Genomic DNA, 21,864 nt, shown 5'->3' with positions numbered 1-21,864 from the left:
CTTTGAGGAAATAACATGTGCTATGGATAAAGGGGAACCGGTGGATGTATTATACTTAGATTTCCAGAAGACATTTAATAAAGTGCCACGTCAAAGGTTATGATGAAAAATAAAAGCTCATAGTATAGGGGTAACATATTAGCATGGATAGAAGATAGGCTGGCTAACAGGAAGCAGAGAGTAGGCATAAATGGGTCTTTTTCAGGTTGGCAAGATGTAACGAGTGGTGTGGAAAGTAAGTTGTGAAGAGGACATGAGGAGGCTACAAAAAGATATTGATAGGTTAATTGAGTGGGGCAAAGATCTGGCAAATGGAGTATAATGTAGGAAAATGTGAAATTGTCTATTTTGGCAGGAAGAATAAAATCTAAAGATAAAACGAATATTATCTAAATGGTGAGGGATTGCAGAGCTCTGAGATGCAGAAGGATCTGGGTGCCCTAATGCATGAATCACAAAAGGTTAGTATGCAGGTACAGCAAGTAAATAGAAAAGCTATTAGATTTTATCATTTAATGTGAGGGGAATCAAATACAAAAGTAGAGAGGTTATGCTTCAGTTGCACAGGCCACTATTGAGACCACATTTGGAGTACAGTATTGGTCACTTTATTTAAGGAAGGATGTAAATGTGTTGGAAGCTGTTCAAAGAAGGTTTACCAGGCTAATACCTGGAATAGGTGGGTTGTCTTATGTTTTGAAACTCTGCACTCGTGAACACTGCCCCATTATCGGACACGATTACTTCAGGTAAATCATGAGTTGCAAAACAGAGTCACAGCTTTTCGATGGTTGCCATTGATGTCGGTGTCTTTACCTCAAAAATTTATATCCACTTAGAGTGTGCACCAGTTATGAGGAGAAGCATTGTACCCATAAATGGTCCTGCATAACTGAATGGATGCGGATCCATGGAGGCCAGGCCATTCCCAAGGGTGTAGTGGAATTGTGGCCAGCAGGTTTTGCTGCAGCTGGCACCTTTGACAGTGCCTTACCAGGTTTTCAATATCAATGTCGATTCCAGGCAAGCATACATAACTCCTGGCTAACATTTTCATTTTCAAGATACCAGGGTGGCCACTGTGTAGTTCCATCAGGAGTAGTCCCTGCCCAGCACAGGAATTACAACTCGCACTCCCCATAGCACAACACCATCTTGACAACTAAGTTCCTGTTTACAGATGGAGTGGGGTTTCATGAAACGGCCTTATTTCCCCATCCCATAAAGATTTTATCTTGCGCTCTAGATAACAGTGGATCCTGATTGGCCCAGGTTTTGATTTGTTTCACACAGACTGATAGCGTATCCAAAAAGTTTAAGGCCAAGACAATTTCTTGAGGAATAGGTGTACATGTAATACTTTCTCTCAAGGGCAGGTGACTCAGGGCATCTGCATTCACAATATGTACCTCTTGTCGGTGTTTGAAGGTGTATTCATATGGGGCCAGGATCAATGCCCACCTCTGAATCCTCACAGAGGCTATTGGTGAAATAGCCTCACTCTCCTTAAAAAGGTTCAACAGTGGCTTGTGGTCTGAAACAATAGTGAAATGTCTCGCATGTAGGTATTGATGGAGCTTTTTGATGACGAAAACTCTTGATAGGCCCTCTTTTTCAGGAATTTGTGAATAGCCCCTTTCAGCTACGATAGTATTCTTGTCACATATCCTATCGGCCTTTCCGAGCCGTCAGCCATCTCATGGAACAACACTGCTCCAGCGCCATATGGACAGGCGTCACACGTCAGTATTAGTTCCTTCAATGGGTCGAAGTGTACACGTAGGCTTGAAGACTGCAGCAATTGCTTCTTGTTGAAAGCTGTTTCCTGACGAGTTCCCCAAGACCAGCAGTTGTGCTTCTTTAGTCGGGCGTGTAAGGGGTTAGCACAGTGAATAGAATTAGAAAAGACTGCCCATAACAATTGATATTTGTGGGAGAAAGCATTTCTTTTAAGACCCTGACTTTCTCCTCGACAGGGTGTAACCCCTGAGCATTGATCCTGTGTCCCAGGTAAGTCACCTCCTTGTGTTGAAAAATGCACTTTTCTTTCTTGAGGCAGACTCCAGCCTTCTGAAATCTTTTTAGCACCTCTTCTAGATTTGCCAGCTGTTCGGTCTCCGTGGCCCCAGTGATGATTAGATCATCGAGGTATACCACAACCTGTGGCAACCCTGTAGTAGGCTCTCCATTGTGCATTGGAATATTGCACATGCTGACAAGACAGCAAAAGGCAGGTGCATGTACTGAGAAAGCCCTTTTTGGGTGTTTATCATGATATATCCTTGGAACCGTTATCCAATTCGAGCTGTTGGTAGGCGTGACTTATTCCCAGCTTGGTATATGACTGGTTCCTGACCAGTTTTGCATAAAGATGTTCGATTTGTGGAAGAGGACACTTGTCCAGCTTTTTGGCCTGATTGATGGTTCATTTGTAATCATCACAAATGTAGATAGTCTTGTCAGGCTTCAGTACGGGGACGATGGGTGCAGCCCATTCCAAAAACTGAACCAGCTGAACCTAGTCCTTCTAACCTCCTTAGTTCAGCATCCACTTTCTCACACAGGGCATATAATACCGGTCTAGCTCTGAAAAATCAGAGAATGACTTCTGGATCCACGTAGATTTTGGCTTGTAAGCCCTTAATTTTGCCTAACTTGCCCCAGAAAACACTGTCATATTGTCTTAACAATTCTGATAATCCCCCTGTTCTCACCTGGAAGATATCAGCCCAATTTAGTTTTATTTACATGAGCCATTCTCAGCTCAGACGGCTTGGTCCTTCACCCATTATTACTACAATAGTTAGCTGGGCAGACTGCTGTCCATAGCTTACAGGTACAATGGTGGTACCCCTCACCTTTACTTCTTCTCTGGTGTATGTTTTCAGCTTGGCTGAGGTGCTCTTTAAATTTAAAGGCTGGGCACCCCCCTCTCAAATACTGGAATGTGCGCTCACCCATTAGAGTGACTGATGCACCTGTATCTGCTTCTATATTTAGAAGTTTCCCATTTACACAGACTGTTACGGTGATTGGGTCTGGCTTAACACCCTTGAGGTTGGAAAGAGTAATATCAGACTTACTGGTTCCAGGGTCTTCCACACTGTGTACTTGTAATATCTTCTTGGATTGGCTACTTGGCTGCCTGGACCTATCCCTGCATTGTCTCCTCAGGCATCCTTTCTTTCCACAATAATGGCACTCAGCCTCCTTATCTCGACAAGATTCAGGAGTGTGACTATTCTCACTTCGATAATCGAACCTTAGGAATCATTGCCCGACTGCTTCTGCTGTATCTTTTAGTTCTGTAGTTTACTGGAACTGCTTCCCTTTTTCCAGTGGCTTCAGCCAATTTAGCACAATGGCTGGTTGCCAGTTCACAACCTAATTGGTGTATGGTGCTACTTTGCGTGCCCTACAGTTCCAATACATCTGCCTCAGCATTTTCTATAGCAAACTTTCCATCGTGCGTTTGAAATCGATATCAACTTCTGCTAACAACCGATGTTGTATGGCACCATTAAACATAACACAGACTAGTCGATCCTGCAGCATATCACTTTGGGCCATACCAAAATTGCGATTCCCCCGGGGCTTTCACTTGCGAATTAAACTTAAAACATTGCATTATGACTGAAGGGTTTGTTTGGAAATGACCCTTAAGTAGATCCACTAACTCACTGAATAATTTGAAGTCAGGTGTGCTTGAAATGGTAAAGCTACAGATCAGACTGTAAGTCTGGCTTCCACAAATGCTCAGGAGAATAGCCTTACTCTTCCCCATGTCCCTTATTTCATTTGCCTGAAAGTAGAATCCAAGGCGCTCCAAGTACTGACCCCATTCCTCTGCAGAGGAGTCGAATGGGTCTATCTGGCCAAAAAGAGGCAGCTTGGTGAGTAATATAATTTCTTATTCACAGCCGTCGATTAAACACAATACTCACAGATTCAGTTAGGAGACAGTGCCAAGATAGTTTTTCCTCATCGCCAAAAGTAGAAACAGGCTCTGGGAGGCTTCTTAGTTAAACAAAACAAATTTTATTTACACGAGAGCTTCCGTGGCTGCTTGTATCTAGCCATCCTGCTTACAACCATTTCCTAGGAAACTCCTCCCCTAGAATTTATTTCCCCTATGCTAGGTACACATTGATTGAACAAATCATGTGACCCCCTGCGCAGTCGAACTGATCTTAAAGTGACAGTCATCACAATGATGTACTGTCTTTGCCTGGAATAGATGGCCTCCATGTCCTTGGGTGCTCCGATGAATGGCATACAGGGAAACATTGGAGAAGTCTTTCACTTCCCTACCCAGATATATAAAAATTTAAGATAATGGCGACATTCAGGGCCATACTTGCCCTGCTGTGAAGCTTCAGGTCAGCTTGTAGCAGGTGGCACAGTTTATTGACCACCTCCTTGTTCAACTTTAGTCACCTCAGGCATTGATCCTGGGTCAGATATAGGTAGAAATGCACCTAAAAAATGCTTGGAGGATTGGGACTTCCAAAAAGACCCCTCTCCACTCCCCCCCCCTCTCATAGAACAACTTGAAAAACATGTTATATTACCCCCACAAACTCAGCCAAAGCAGAAGTAAATCAAAAGGAGCTTACCTACAAGTTATTGTCGGGCTCTTTAAATAACACTAACACTGGGACTTTTACAGCTGAATGCATGTTCTTTGGTGACTAACAAGTGAATATGTCAAATGGACCTGAAGGATCCAAGTCAGCATCAAAAGAGCTGGTGGGGGCTGACTAATGTCATGACAGAACCAGTTCAGAGGCATTCTTGAGCTCACACGGTACAGCCACACCAGTACCCTTTCCAGCATGGGGCACCACACGGGCTGTGTTGGAAGTGGATGGAGGTGCAGCATAACCCAATTGGTAGAAATTCTGCAGTGCTGTTCCCAGCAGAGCTACTAATTCAAATTATGCCCTCCAATGTCTTACAATCTTGAGAAAACATCCACCAAATTTAGGATTTCTCTTGGCTGTAATAACGTAGCTATGGGATAAGAAAAAGCCATTAGCTGCATCAAAGAAGCTCCTGCCAATATGTAAATTTAAGCTGTTAGGGACTCTATTCCCCCCATTTGATATCCTGAAGGTGCTGAGTAACCACAGGCATAGTTTTCAAGTACAAAAAGTTCAAAAATAATTCACTCTCAAACTACAGAGATTACTTAGCAAAGAAATTCACAGGTTAGATCTGATATTGCAATTTCTTATGACTCTGTTAGATTGCATAATCCCTTTAAGCTGCTGAAAGCCCCGGAGACCTGAAGCTGTGAGGATTTTCTGCACTTCACCCTGCTCTCAGCGTGCTCCAGGTTGCGGACAGAAACCCCAACAGGAGTCTGTCAAAAATATGTAACTTAGGCTGGCTCTGGGAAATTTGCCAGGAAAAGGCACATCTGTCAAGCAAATGGAATTCCCATTCTCCTGAAGGGGAAAATCCCTGGCTTAAGTTCTAAATTGTCACTCCTTTTCTTTTCCAACTCCTACCCAATGCACCATTGCTCTTTTTACATTAAGGTATTCAAAATAGCACAGTCAAAGGTTCAGCGACCAACTTTCAAAATCTGGATTCCTCGAAAGAATGTAAATTATTTTGGAATGGGCAGTGTGACTAGAAGCAGCAATAAAGCTGAGATCGACATTAGGGATGAGATCAATAGCTGTGGAATTTATCCCATCACACACACACACAAACGTCTCCACTTCCATTTCCTTTTTTAAAACCCTCCTTAAAACCATGCTCTTTAACCAAGCTTTAAGTGTCAATTTCTATAAAAAAGAGGCTTATAAATGTAACTTGCAGTTTTTTTTTAAAATGAATGATATATGCACCTCTTTCTGCATCTTTTGAACTCCCCTCCTCTTGCTTTTTATGTTGGGAGTTGAAGAACAACTACTACTCTCCTGTTTTTCATTCATAACATGGAATCAATTCTTGACTTCCCGCTAGGTTCTATGGGTAGTGGATGTTGTGCTGACTATATTTCTGCAAAATTTGATAAGGCCTGAAAACTAGAATGGAAATTGTGATACATGGCTTAACCAGTCCCCATTCCTTCTGATGCAGGCAGCATGCAAACTTTGTGCTGCCTGCTTATTGTCATGGTTTTAGCATGCAGCCTCGGTCTCAATGTATTGTTGAGTGGACGCACATATGAGCAGGGAAGCACAAAATCATGATAGGCTAGCTCCACTTCAAGTTAGCCTACACTATTTAAAGCTAGCATGGACCTCTTAAAGGGGATTGCGTCTGGTGCTGGAACATGGCTGGGGATGTCAGTTTCCAAGCAGAAAGAACACTGAAAACTGGTGCACTGGAGTCATGAACCAGGTGGTCAGAAGATAGTTCTTACACAGGGCAGCCTGTCTCTGTTTTTTGGGGTGGCTCAAATAGACAGCATATTGACGAACATTAAAGGCCTCTTGACTGTTGCCAGGAGACCGGACATTCACCTGTATGATGTGCTGAGTATGGCGACACACCAGCTGGACACTGAGGGAGTCGCACGCTCTGCAGTTGTGGTATATCTCTGAATTTAGCTGCAGCACCCACAAAGCAACATGGCAACATGTGTGCAGCCAGTGATACCTTACACCACGGGGAAGCCTGCAATCGAGCAAAGCCATGTGCATGCTCCGCCTGCTTCTTTCAGCAATGAGAGGATGCAATATATTCCCCTCTCTTTGCACAGTGTGTCAGTGACCTCTCTTATATGATTGTGGACAGCAAACTGTGAAATGTTGGAGCCTGTGAGTGACACATACTGTTAAGATTTTTGTTGGAAACTTGAAATCATTAATCGATTTCATTTGGCTTTACACAAATGCTTCATATGAATATGTAGTTTTGTATGGATTTATATGGATATTGGAGATTTATTTAACTCATTCCTGAGATGAGGGGCTTTTTAAAATTCATTTATGGGATGTGGGTGTTGTTGGCTCGACCAACATTTATTGCCCATCACTAGTTGCCCTTGAGAATTTGGTGGTGGTGAGCTGCCTTCTTGACCGGGATTTTCCGGCCCCATCATGGGTAGGACCCGCCGTGAGTGAGGCGGCACCCCAGCCAGAAGTCCATTGACTTGCGGCGGGACCGGAAGATCCCGGCGGCGGGCAGGTGCGAAAAATCCCGCCCTTTGAAGGGAGTTCCAGGATTTTGATCCAGTGACAGTGAAGGAACGACAATTTTTCCCCAAGTCCGGATGGTGAATAGCTTGGAGGGGAACTTCCAGGTGGTGGTGTTCCCATGTATCTACTGCCCTGTCCTTCTAGATGGTAGTGGTCATGGGTTTGGAAGGTGCTGTCTAAGGAGGCTTGGTGAGTTTCTGCAGTGCATCTTGTAAATAAGGCTTGTCCAACATATGGCACGGGGACTGAATGCAGCTTGAGAAGTCCCTCTATGTGGCCCTCAGAGATAGTTTTCAAAATGCCCGTCAGACAGGTAAGTTTGAATGGAAGATTCTGCAGAGAGCTGCTCCTCCAAACATAGGCCATTTCTCTCCCACGTTTGCTGCTGATAGGCTCACTAATGCCCTGAAACTGGGAGTGAGCCAGACACACAAACACACACACACACATACTTACACACTCTTACACACACACACACACACACACACACACACACACACACACACACACAACCACACTATTAATCATTGTTTATCTACTCAGGAGGGTGTTCCTTTTCATATCTTAGTTTTATTTTGAAATTCACAATTATTGTTATGCCAAAGTTTATCCTGCTGTAATTTGTACATCGGCCCCTTGAGTGAGAAAAATTTTGAAATGTGGCCCTCCCCACGTGAAAAGGTTGAATAAGCCTGTTGTAGATGGTACACATTGCTGCTACTGTGCATCAGTGGTGGAGGGGGTGAATGTTTGTGGATGGGTGCCAATCAAGCAGGCTGCTTTGCCCTGGTTGGTGTCAAGCTTCTTGAGTGTTGTTGGAGCTGCATTTACCCAGGCATGTGGAGATTATTGTGCCTTGTAGATGGTGGACAGGCTTTTTGGAGTCAGGAGGTGAGTTACTCTCTGCAAGATTCCTAGCCTCTTACCTGCTTTTATAACCGCACTGTTTATGTGGCTAGTCCAGTTCAGTTTCTAGTCAATGTTAACCCCCAGGATGTTAATAGTGGGGATTCAGCTATGGTAATGCCATCAAATGTCATGGGGCGATGGTTAGATTCTCTCTTGTTGAAGAAGGTCATTGTCTGGTACTTGTGTGGCTGAAATCTGACTTGTCACTTGTCAGCCCAAGCAAGGATATTATCCAGGTCTTGCTGCATTTGGGCATGAACGGCTTCACTATCTGAGGAGCTGTGAATGGAGCTGAACATTGTGCAATCATCAGCGAACATCCCCACTTCTGACCTTATGATGGAAGGAAGGTCATTGATGAAGCAGCTGAAGTTGGTTGGGCCACGACGCTACCCTAAGGAACTCCTGCAGTGATGTCCTGGAACTGAGATGATTGACCTCCAACAACCACAACCATCTTCCTTTGTGCTAAGTATGACCAGCTAGCGGATTGTTTTCCCCCTAATTTCCATTGACACCAGTTTTGCTAGTGCTCCTTGATGCCACATTCAGTCAAATGCTGCTTTGATGTCAAGGGCAGTCACTTTCACCTCACCTCTGGAGTTCAGCTCTTTTTTCCATGCTTGAACCAAGGCTCTGAAGAAGAGTCATACAGACTTGAAATGTTAACTATTTTTTTTTCTCCACAGATGCAGTTTAACCTGCTGAGTTTTTCCAGCATTTTGTTTTTGTTTCAGATTTCCAGCATCTGCAATATTTTGCTTTTATACTTACGCTAGATAGTACTGTTGATGACCCCTCCCATCACTTTATTGATGTTGGAGAGTAGACTGATGGGGCAGTAATTGGCCGGATTGGATTTGTCCTGCTTTTTGAGTACAGGACATACCTGACCAAATTTCCATATAGCCGGGAAGATGCCAGTGTTGTAGCTGTACTGGAACAGCTTGGCTAGGAGTGTGGCTTATCTTATGAAGAAAGGTTGAACAGGTTAGGCCTATACCCATTGGAGTTTAGAAGAATGAGAGGTGACTTTATTGAAACTTTATTGAAACATGTAAGATCCTGAGGTGATTTGATAGTGTAGATATCAAGAGGATGTTTCCATTTGTGAGAGAGACTAGAACCAGGCGACACAGTTTAAGAATAAGAGGTCTGCTCTTTAAGACAGAGATGAGGAGAATTTTTTTCCCCCAAAAGGTGTGCAATTCTCTTCCCCAGAAAGCACTGGAGACTTGGTCATTGAATTTATTCAAGGCAGAGTTAGATAGATTTTTGATAGACAAGGAAGTCAAGGGTTATGAAGGGCAGATGGCAAATTGGGGCTGACCACATCTAGATCAGCCAAGATCTTATTGAATGGTGGAACAGGCTTGAACGGCTGAATGGCTCCTGCTTCTAAGTCCCATGTCCCTATATTGCTTGCTCCAGCCTGGAAAGATCCTGACACAAAAAAAATTCAGGGCCACAGTCCTCACTCCAGGCACTGGCATTGCTGCCCTCACCCTACTCAAAGGCTGTAGGTCTGTCAGTAGTAAGTGGCAGATTTCTGTGACCATCTCCTTAGTAAGACGTACACATCTCAACACTCCCTCACCACATCACAACACTCCCTCACTGAGATGGAGATAGGAGAATTGCTTCCTGAAGGCCCTGGGTGAATCTACTTCCTGCTGAAAGCCCTTTTGCCTTTTCCCACCACCTTATTTCAGCAGTTTGTCCCCCTCTGTGGCACCTTTGCCCCTTTCCCCTGTCATGCTGCAGACCACGGGCATAGAAACTACATGGCTAGAAGTAAATGGTCTCAGCAAAACTCTTGAAATGAGAACCAAGGCATTCATCACATAGCCCAACACTCGCTGTTAAACTTTACCAACTTCAACTAGTAGCACAAACTTCTGACAACAACAGCTATTATAAATCAATGAATCCTTGCCAAGTTGTTCCAGTGCATCTTATAGGCAGTATACTGCAGCCACATTGCACTAGGAGTGAATGTTTCAGTTGGTGGATGGGGTGTCAGTCAAGTGCACTGTTTTGTCCTGGATGCTGACGAGCTTCCTTAGTGATGTTGGAGTCCATCCATTGAGGCAAGACAAGTGTATTCCATCACACTGCTGACTTGTGTCTTGTAGATGGTGGCAGTTACCACTAAAAAAATCACTGCAGAAATTGAGTATCCCAGTTGCTCACTGCATTATTCAATGAATAGAGGAGCCATTCAAAGTAAGAAAGTGCCAAATTTGATAGGCAGCCTGTGGTGATATTGGTTTTCACTGTTGGTTCAGTTGGCTTCATTGCAATTTGGTTCAGGAAGAGTCTGGGTTCCTGATCCTAATTGTTTTCCATAAACAAATAGACACCCACATTTGTGGATATCTGTGAGGATGGGGTCAGGTTTTGCTGTGATGCACAAGAAAGACTATCAAGGTTCTCACATGGCAAAGAGCCAATTGGTGACAAACTGGAAAGCAAACAGCCCAGCAAAAAGTTAGTACCATCAGAAAGAGAGGGAAGAAAATTGGTTGAAAAAAATATTAAGAAAGAAAAAAATACCCCACTGCATATTCATAAGTTTGCCTTCTGTTCAAGGTCCTTTTGAACTACAACTGAAAATTACCCTAAAGCTCTCTAAAAACTGGTTTCCTATCTGCACAGTGTCACAACTCACTAGGGATAGTGTGCTGTAATATGAAACTCCGTGACAAATGTGAAAAGTTTGACCAAACCACCAGATTGCCTCAATTCTACCCAACTGTTTAATTTATGTTAACAGAATAAGAGCACCAGGTTTGTAAACTTAATAAGTAAATAACTGTTTACTGAACAAACTGTTGTTAACCAGTGGCAAAAGAAAGAAATACGAACTGCTAATTTCTAACTCTATAACTTAAACTCTGCCCCTTCTTAAATCCCTATACACACACATACAAGACACATAAGGGACACAAAAACATGGATTTTAATGGTGCAATAAAACAGTTCAATAACACCAATTCCAGAGTACAGGAGTCAATGGGCTAGATTTTGATCAATGTCTTCCAAATTCCTTTCAGTTCTTGCTGATGACATGAGGTGGTCTTCCAGCACTTTCAGTATTCAGTTCACTGGTTGAGCACTTGCCTTTCAATGTCTCTACAATGATTTTCCCCTTTGTCTCTTGACAGGGCTTTTCAGAGAGAGCAGGTTATAGAGATATGGGGAGAAAAAGCCAGCTAGCTATTATTGTAGGAGCAAGAAGTTTTAGGTCTTTTTTCCTTTCAGGCTAGGGACTATTCTGCTACTCCTCTCACACAAACCCTGGTCACCTGGTCAGGATCCTATTAAAACATTGTTGCCAGGCAGCTCACTTGGTCCAGGACTCCTTTGTGGCACCATCCTGTCTTTCATGGCACACTCTGTTCCAGGACAACAACGTTTTACATATGCCTCATCCTGTTCCAGTGGACATATCTTTCAAACTGCAGCCATTGTAATTTTAATCCACAGTGCAACAGAAAAGAAAAAGATATGTTCCTTAGAACAGATAGGCTCAGGGATTCAGCTGGAGGGCTTGTGGATTTAGGATGACTGTGAACTTCTGCAACTGCCATGGATACACTCTTGATCATATCTCCATACTTGGGGTGACTCTACAATCAGTTGCTTTCAGGAAAAGGTCCTTTTAAATATTAATTTCCTCCCCTAATGCCTTTAACAATGCTTTATACCAGGTAGATGTAGGCATTCCCCTGTGCTGCTGGAGCTCAAATGGGAAATGGAATTATAATATATCATAATCTGGGGATGAGAATGTAATATACATACTACCATCATTGCAGCAAATTGCTGAAAAGGGACATGGCAACAATATTATCCAGTTCTATTGCCAAGTTTCATTCCCACTTGCCCAGGTTGTGACCCAGAGCTACAGAATTTTGGATCTTTAGGACAGGTTTTATGGTAGTGTACATTTACACTGAATCAAATGATCACCGTGTGAGCTCAGTGGAAATGTTCCATTACACAAGCAACAAATTGCAATAATGGAAATATTGACACATCAAGGAGCTATTCTGTCCCCAGTTGCTGATTAACTTTTGACTGCAATGCAATGACTGGGCTAACACAAAGTATAACAAGTTGGCCCCGTGCCAGGCCATAGTAAGGCTTGTTCCTTTGCCAAGCTAATGTCTTGTGGCTGTTCCCTGTTGCTCAAGCGGCTGGTGTCCTAATATATCATTCCCTATCACTCAGCCAATGATGTCATTATACCATACTCTGAATTTGCTTCAGCCATTACACCCACCTGATAACATCATTATAGCCCAGAAACAATTGTAAGTCAGCAATTAAATAAGCATTATATTTAAAATGTTTCTGAAGTTCGAATTGTTTGAAATTTGAATGACTTTTTTATTGCTTGAGCACTCACTAGATCTTGTCTACGTACTTGAAATATTACAGCTGTTAAGGGTAAGGATGAGAAGATTATAGAAGGGTCAATACTTCAATTCTGTTTTAATCAAATCAGTGAACCAGATCCATGAACTGTTGTGCCAGATTCAAGCCAAAAATCTCCATCTCCAAAATTTGTGCTGCTACCCCTGTACATATTGTCCCTTTGAACTCAAATGCAACAGGTTAAGATATCCAGTTCCAGCTCTGTAAAAAAAGACACCCATATTTATTACTGCCTGGTACAGACCTGCTCTCTTCACATTTCATCTACGCTCCAGAAATCTATTCTTAATCTTCATCAAGAGCTGACGAACTCAATAGCATTGCCAGTGTTTCAGCTGTCTCATTACAGACACCAAAGGCTTCTTCACTCATGAGTCAATTGTATACTCCAATCTTTTCCCAATGACATTCTGCACTCACCTTTGCAAAGGCTTCATGCACCTCCACTGCACTAGAACTTTTCCACCCTAAGGTATTTGAAGAAATAGGTGAAGAAATCACAGGTGCATTAGTCATACTTTTCTAAATGTCTCATGATTGAGGAATTTGTGCCATTGAATTAGAAAATTGCAAATTACATAGGCTTACATAGGAAATATAGCACAGAAACTGGCCATTCTGCCCAAACAGTTCACGTCACCATTAATACTTTCTACAAGCATCCTGCAATCTTTCCTTATCTACATGGATGTGGTTTATTTGGACTTTCAGAAGGCTTTCAATAAAGTCCTACATAAGAGATTGGCATGTAAAATTAAAACGCATGGGATTGAGGGTAGTGTATTGAGATGATTGGAAAACTGGTTGGCAAATAGGAAACAAAGAGTAGGAATAAATGGGACTTTTTCCAAATGGCAGGCAGTGACTAGTGGAGTACACAGGGATCGGTACTGGGACCCCAGTTATTCATAATATATATTAATGATTTAGATGAGGGAATTAAATGTAATATCTCCAAATTTGCAGATGACACAAAGCTGGATGGGAGGATGAGCTGTGAGGAGGATGCAGAGATGCTTCAGTGTGATTTGGACAAGCTGAGTGAGTGGGCAAATGCATGGCAAATGCAGTATAATGTGGATAAATGTGAGGTTATCCATTTTGATAGCAAAAACAGGAAGGCAGTTTATTATCTAAATGGCTATAAATTGAGAGAGGGGAATGTGCAATGAGACCTGGGTGTCCTTGTACACCAGTTGCTGAAGGTAAGCATGCAGGTGCAGCAGGTGGTAAGGAAGGCAAGTGATATGTTGGCCTTCGTAGCCAGAGGATTTGAGTACAGGAACAGGGATGTCTTGCTGCAATTGTACAGAGCATTGGTGAAACCACACCTGGAACATTGTGTGCAGTTTTGGTCTCCTTATCTGAGGAAGGATGTACTTGCTATCGAGGGAGTGCAGCGAAGGTTTACCCAACTGATTCCTGGGATGGTGGGACTGATATTTAAGGAGAGATTGAGTCGATTAGGATAATCTTCACTGGAGTTCAGAAGAATGAGGGGGGATCTCATAGAAACCTATAAAATTCTAACAGGACTAGACAGGGTAGATGCAGGAAGGATGTTCCCGATGATGGGGAAGTCCAGAACCAGGGGCCACAGTCTGAGGATATGGGTTGGACCATTTAGGACTGAGGTGAGGAGAAATTTCTTCACCCAGAGAGTGGTGAGCCTGTGGAATTCGCTACCACAGAGAGTAGTTGAGACCAAAACATTGTATGTTTTCAAGAAGGAGTTAGATATAGCTTTTGGGGTGAAAGGAATCAAAGGGTATGGGGAGAAAGCGGGAGCAGGCTATTGAGTTGGATGATCAGCCATGATCATAATGAATGGCAGAGCAGGCTTAAAGGGCTGAATGGCCTACTCCTGCTCCTAGTTTCTATGTTCTATGTTCTTTGCCCTGTCAAGTCCCTTCATAATCTTGAATGATTCAATGAAATCACTTCTCATGCTTCAAAACTCTGGAGAATATAGGCCTGATTTACTCAGTTTCTCAGCATAGGACAACCCTCTCATTTCAGGGACCAATCTAGTGAACCTTCACTGTACTACCTCTAATGCAAGTATATCCTTCCTTAAATTTGGAAACCAAAACTGCACACAGTAAGAGGCGCACAAGGAGACAGGTGACTACGCCAGGGTGAGACAGAGGCTGACTGAGTAACGAATTGAATTCACATGGCAAGTTCTGGCAAATCCTTTTCAGGTTTTAACTATAGACTAAGAATCAAGATCTGACATGGTATTAACTTTCAAATAAGTTAGATTAGCTTGTTAAGCAGAGAACTCTCTGGAGTGGCAGTTATCTGTCAATCACCTGAAAGCAGTTGGTTCAAGTGGCGTTAATTACCTTAGCAGGAAATAAAACTAGCTAGTGACTAGAGGCTCTATAAAAGAGACAGGCTTTTCAAACTATGCTATCAGAAATGAGGTGGCAGGTGACTATGCTGGATAGAGACGAAGACGGAGACCCGAAAGCCGAAGCCAATTAGGTTCACGTGGGAATTCGGTGCACAGGGGAAAGAGGTGTAGTATACATAGGAATTATTCTAAGGGCTGAATTTTCCCCCGTCAGGGGGTGTTGTGTAGGGGTGGGCGGGAGCGAGCGCAAACCCAATCAGGTCTGCATTGCCATTTTGCTTGGGCTGGCCAATTAAAGCATGCCCAGTGTGACACTCACCTGGAAATATTAAGCACTCCCTGTGCGGGCGGGGTGGGGATTCCCTGAGTAGGGGCCTGCCTGATGTCACCACCTGTCATTATATGTGTTGGCAAGCAGACCCTGCCCCCACCTGCTGACCAGAAAATTCTTCCCTAAGTTAATTAAGTGAGTAATTAAATTAAATCAACAAAAAATGTAAGTAACAATGGCAGGACAGGTGTTATGTTGCAGCTTTTTCAAACTTAATGTGAAATTCAATTGTATTATGATCACTATTTCCCAGTGGATCGTTTACTATGACATTACCATATTCATTATGCAATATTAGATCTTAAATAATTTTATCCACATTGGTTCCACAATGTATTACTCTGAGAAACTATCATGAAAGCAGGCAAGCTTTGCCAATTTGATTGGTCCAGTCTATATGAAGTCTAAAGTCTGAAGTCTGCACGATTATTACATTGCTTTTGTTACAAGCTCCAATAATTTCTTGTTTAATGATCTGTCATGTGGTATAACTACTGTTAGGGGGCCTATAAATTATTCCCACCAATGTTTTCTGACCCTTGCTATCTCTATCCATACTGATTTTATTTCCTCATTTTCTGAGCCAAGATCTTTTCCCAATAATGTCATTATATCATTCTTTATTCTCAGGTCAGCCACTCCTCCTTTTTCATTTTGCCTGTCTTTTCAAAATGTCCATCTGGTTTAATTCTTTGACTTTTCTGTCATGATTCAATACAATTGATTGGCTCACTAGGCCATTTCAGAAGGCATTTAAGAGTCAACCACATCACTGTGGATCTGGAGTTGGATGCAGGTCAAACTGGGTAAGGATGACAGATTTCCTTCCCTGAAGGGGTATCTAGCAGTTACATGGTCACCATTACTGAGACAAAGTTTTTTTTATTTCAGATTTTTTAATTAATTGAATTTATATTGCTCCAGCTGTTTTTGACCTTGTGCTTCTAGTGTATCTGTCCAGGCTTTTGGTGTACTAGTCCAGTAGCATTACCATTAGACCACTGTTCCCATTGTTGGAAATACACTGCAAGTCCATCAGCAAAGGATGAGATATGTTAATGTGGAAGTATTCTTCTGTCTTTTCTCTTTATGGGGACTGACGGACTTGACATGTTTTTCCCAGCATTATCTGGTCTTTTGTTCAATTTGATTCATGTTTGGGAGGTCAGCCATTTTGCTGAACTTTCGGTACCAATCACAGAAGTGTGTGCACTGACGAGGGACAATTTTCCTAGCCTCAGGGTGACAAGCTTGGAGGCGGGGGATGGTGGTGTGAGAAAATTGGAGCTAGCCATATCAGGACAACTCCCCGAAGCATTCCCGTTTCCAGGGAAGTTTCCCACTGATGGCTAGGGATACAGGTCAACTGCTGTCCACTGCAAGGTGGTAGGTAGCCGATTTAAATAAAATAAGGTCCCAATTTAGGGTGAATTACCGGACAGTCTGTAATTTTGCCAGTGGTGGAGCAGCTCCCTGCTGTGTTGGGAGGCCACCAGATCCCTCTAAGTTTCCTTGTGGCAGGCTGTGGGCCATTAGAAACAGCATCTCCATCCACCATAGAGGGGCTGTGGCATCAAAAGTTGCCTCCGTGGCCCCAATGATCCAAGCGAAGGAGTTTCCCTCAGTTGATAGGACCCTACTGCCTTCCCCCATTAAATAAGGGTTTACTTTGTTGGCTGTGAGGGTGCTTCAAGATGCCCTCATGATTCCTACCCATGTCAGCATCGGTGGGGCAGCCAAATCTCTAGAGCTGCCAGCCCTACAATTTGGTTGGCAGCATCAGGAACCCACCACCATCTTTAATATTAAGAGGCTTGTATCCACAAAATACTAAATAATAATTCTGAATTTTAAGCATAAACCTGCAAGAAAGCAAAATCAGATGGCAATTGAAATCTCTTATATGCTTGTCCAGTTTATAATTTTGCTTCAGCTTTGCTGTAATGGTTTCTGACATTATCTAAACCCCAAATTATATCACTCTGCCTGTGTAGCTCTCTGAAATACCTATTGTTATTAGGTAGATTGTTAAAAATTGTAAAGTGTCATTTTCTAGAACAAGCTTAACAGGCACAGTTCCATCTAGCTATGTAATCATATGTTAAGAGTGGTTCCTTAGCTTGGTTTTGTCACACTCCCTGTGCCCCACCTGTGCATTAAAACACAGCATTTCACTTTGTATATGCAAAGTTCTTACATTCAAAATCTTCCAGTTGCAAATTTTGTATACCCCAATTTTGTGCAGTTACTTAACTAAAATGCAAACCTGGATGCAATTTTTCAAGCTGACTGACTAATATGCCATGTTATTAATTACTTAAACAGTTTTTTTGCATCAGTATTTACTCAGGAAACTGGCATAGTGCATAAGGAAGGGAAACAAGCAATAGTGTCATGGAACATATAGAGATTAAAGAGGAGGAGGTGCTTGCTGCCTTACAGCAAATAAAGGTAGATAAATCCCCCAGGTCTGACATGATATTCCCTCAGATCTTGAGGGAGACCAGTGTAGAATTGCAGGGGCCCTGGCAGAAATATTTAAAATGTCCTTAGCCATGGGTGAGGTGCCGGAGGATTGGAGGGTAGCTCATGTTGTTCCGTTGTTTAAAAAAGGCTCCAAAAGTAAACCAAGTAATTACAGGCCAGTGAGCCTGACGTTAGTAGTAGGTAAATTATTGGAAGGTGTTCTGAGAGATTGGATATATCATTATTTGGACAGCCAAGGGCTGATTAAGGATAGTCAGCATGGCGTTGTGCGTGGTAGGTCGTGTTTAACGAACCTTGTAGAGTTTTTCGAGGAGGTTACGAAGAAAGTAGATGAAGGAAAGGCTGTGGTTGTTGTCTGCATGGACTTTAGTAAGGCCTTTGACAAGGTCCCACATGGGAGGTTAGTTCAGAAAGTTCAGACACTTGGTATCCATGGAGACGTTGTAAACTGGATTCGAAATTGGCTGTGTGGCAGAAGACAGAGAGTGGTAGTGGATGATTGCTTCTCAGACTGGAGGTCTGTGACTAGTGGTGTGTCTCAGGGATCTGTGCTGGGACCATTGTTGTTTGTTGTCTATATCAATGACTTGGATGATAATGTGGTGAATTGGATCAGCAGGTTTGCTGAAGACACTAAGATTGGAGGTGTTGTGGACAGCGAGGAAGGCTTTCAAAGCTTGCAGAGAGATCTAGACCAATTGGAAAAATGAGCCAGAAAATGGCAGATGGAATTTAATGCGGAAAAGTGTGAGGTGTTACATTTTGGAAGGTCAAACCAAGGTAGGACATACACAGTAAATGGTAGGGCACTGAGGAGTGCGGAGGAACAAAGGGATCTGGGAGTTCAGATATATAATTCCCTGAAAGTGGCGTCACAGGTAGACAAGGTTGTAAAGAAAGCTTTTGGCATACTGGCCTTCATAAATCAAAGTATTGAGTATAGGAGTTGGGATGTTATGGTGAGGTTGTATAGGACATTGGTGAGGCCAACTTTGGAGTATTGTGTGCAGTTCTGGTCGCCTAACTACAGGAAAGAAATCAGTAAGATTGAGAGAGTGCAAAGATTTACTAGGATGTTGCCGGGTCTTAAGGAGTTGAGTTACAGGGAAAGATTAAATAGGCTAGGAATTTAGTGTGGAAGAATGAGGGGAGATTTGATAGAAGTTTACAAAATTATGAGGGGTATAGACAGAGTAAATGTGAGTAGGCTCTTTCCACTTAGATTAGGAGAAATAAACACGAGAGAACATAGCTTTAGGGTGAAAGGGGAAAGGTTTAGGGGGAACATTAAGGGGAACTTCTTCACTCAGAGTGGTGAGAGTGTTGGATGAGCTGCCATCTGACGTGGTAAATGTGGGCTTACTCTTAAGTTTTAAGAATAAATTGGATAGATACATGGATGGAATAGGTCTGGAGTGTTATGGACTAGGTGCTGGTCAATGGGACTAGCGGAATAATATTTCGGCACAGACTAGAAGGTATGAATGGCCTGCTTTCTGTGCTGTAGTGTTCTATGGTTCTTATCTTAATTACACTCAGTCTTGCAATAGCATGCTCAAAATAAGGTTTCTAACATAATTAAACATTAAATTAATCCTTTACATCTCTAATTAACGATATTAGATATAAAATCTGTTTTTAACGAGGGAATTGCAGGACTGGGAAGCATGCCTGACATAATGATGTAGCCTTAAGATATAAGCAAAATACTGCGGATGCTGAATCTGAATAAAAACAGAAAATGCTCCAAAAACTCAGCAGGTCTAGCAGCATCTGTGGAGAGAGAAAGAGTTAATGTGATCTGAAGACTCATATGGACTCAAAATGTTAACCTTATTTTTCTCTCCACAGATGCTGCCAGACCTGCTGAATTTTTCCAGCATTTTCTGTTTTTATTATATTAGTAATGATAAAGCCTTCTGAAGACTTCTCCTCCTGGGAGTTAAACAATGCCTGTGAATGGTCAAAGACTGGGAGCTCAGCCTTTTCTTGATTTAATTTATACAAGCAATTTACCCCTCTTTTCTACAGGTTTAAGTTAAATCAGGTACAATTCTGGTATAAATGATGGAACTTCTGCCCTCCTTATCATTGTCCACTTTGCAACAAGCAGAAGTTCCCAGCAACTTCTACCAGAAATTACCACACATTCAGAATGGATTTCATTGAGGTGTACCTGAATGATACTTAAATTCCAGCCATCTATGCCAGAACTAACCAATTTTTGTCCCAAAAAAGAACATGAAATTTCAGGTGCCAAGCCCCATCTCCTTCCTGGTGAATTTTGTCTGCCATCTTGATATGAATCCTTTATGCTTAAAGAAAAAAATGTAAATGATTATATAATAATAATTAAATCTTTGACTTTTCTTGAAAACATAAACCAATTCATCAAATTTGATCCCCGTAACATTCCCAGAAAAGGAAATTACATGTGCACTTGAGGGAAGTAAATGTTCAGAGCTATATTGAACAGGGGAGTGGGACTGATTGAGTTGCTCTACAAAGAGCTGGTATGGACTTGATGGATCAAATGGCCTCCTTGTGTGCCATAATGACTTGATGACTTACAAGACACTTGCAAGTGGCACACGTTCAGAACAAATTATATTAAGTTTACACCAAATTTGTTCAAATATCATATTCATAAAGCGACAGCGAATCACACTGGGGGAACCTGTAAAAAAGATTGTATTAAAAAAGAAAAAAAGTCTATTGGTTCCTGGTGGCTTCTTTAGCCATCATTAAACACACCTCTACCTTAACAGCACAGTTTTCTTCAAGGTAGTCCCTTTACAACTGTTGGAAAAAGATCATCAATATGTAAACACTCCCCTTACATTTTTGACAAAAACAAAAATAGCTGGAAAAACTCAGCAGGTCTGACAGCATCTGCGGAGAGGAACACAGTTAACATTTCGAGTCCGTATGACTCAACGTTAACTGTGTTCCCCTCCGCAGATACTGTCGGATCTGCTGAGTTTTTCCAACTATTTTTGTTTTTGTCTCAGATTTCCAGCATCCACAGTATTTTGCTTTCCCCTTACATTTTATTAGGTACGGGAATTAAGGGACATAGAACCAAGGCAGATAAAAGGAGGTGAGGTTCAGAACTGCCATGATTTAATTGAATGGTGGAACAGGCTCAATGTAACCGTATTTGAACAGCAAAGGCCCAATGTTACTGTATTCATCCTTTTCCTCTGCTTATGAGAGACTCTCCTGTTACTTCATCAATGAGTGTCCAGCAAGAAGACTAGTTGCTCCCCATCTGGGTTGGTGTCATCTCGTATGTGATTTGCAGATCAGACTGCAAATATTACATATGAAGTCACTATTAGCCTGTGCCTATCATTCTTTGTGGTGTGTTCACTTGTCCTATAGAAACCTGACTTTGTTCTCCTCAAATGTTGAGATTGTTTGATGACAGACTTCTCCACTTGGATCCGTATGGGGTTGTTTTTCCTTTGTACCTAAGTTTGGGACATCCCATGGCATGGCTTCCCCCATGCTCAACTGGCTGTAGAATACTGCCTTTGATATGTGAGAATCCTCCATGCGAACCACATGGCTAGCTAGCAAAGCTGAACTCTGATCAGCATGCCCCTAATACCAGGTACGTGGTACCTTGCAAGAACTTTGGTGTTAGGGGATTTTGTCCTGTAGCTTGACATTACAAATGGATCTTAAGCAGCGAAGATGAAATGCAAAATTCAGGGCTGGGGAGGGAAATCACGGATCCTAGTGCTTCCACTGTTTCTGGGCCCCAATTATACCTCTAGAAAGTGACATTTCTAACAGTGTCTGTGAGCTGCTGAGATGGAGAAAGTAGCAGCACATTCAAGATTACCACTGCTAATGGGCAGAATTTTCTGCCTGTTGGGCAGGCTCGACCCAATCTCTGGTGGGCGGGGAGCTGATCCCCGCCAGAGAAGCGGGCCCCGCCGCCATTTTAGGTGGGCGGGCCAATTAAGGCGGGAAGCACTATGATGGAACTTCTGCCCTCCTTATCATTGTCCACTTTGCAACAAGCAGAAGTTCCCAGCATGAAAGCGCGCACATCTCCCTGAGGATAAGTGCAGCCTCAGGGAGACCGCTCATGAGATGGGGCATGTTCATAATTTACATAAGTTTATTAAACTTTTTAAAACCCTACATGCAACCTCATCCCGCCGGTG

The sequence above is a fragment of the Carcharodon carcharias genome, chromosome 6 (assembly GCF_017639515.1).
Source record: "Carcharodon carcharias isolate sCarCar2 chromosome 6, sCarCar2.pri, whole genome shotgun sequence".
NCBI lineage: Eukaryota > Metazoa > Chordata > Chondrichthyes > Lamniformes > Lamnidae > Carcharodon > Carcharodon carcharias.
The sequence above is the reverse complement of the archived record's forward strand: the minus strand, read 5'-3'. Positions refer to the sequence as shown.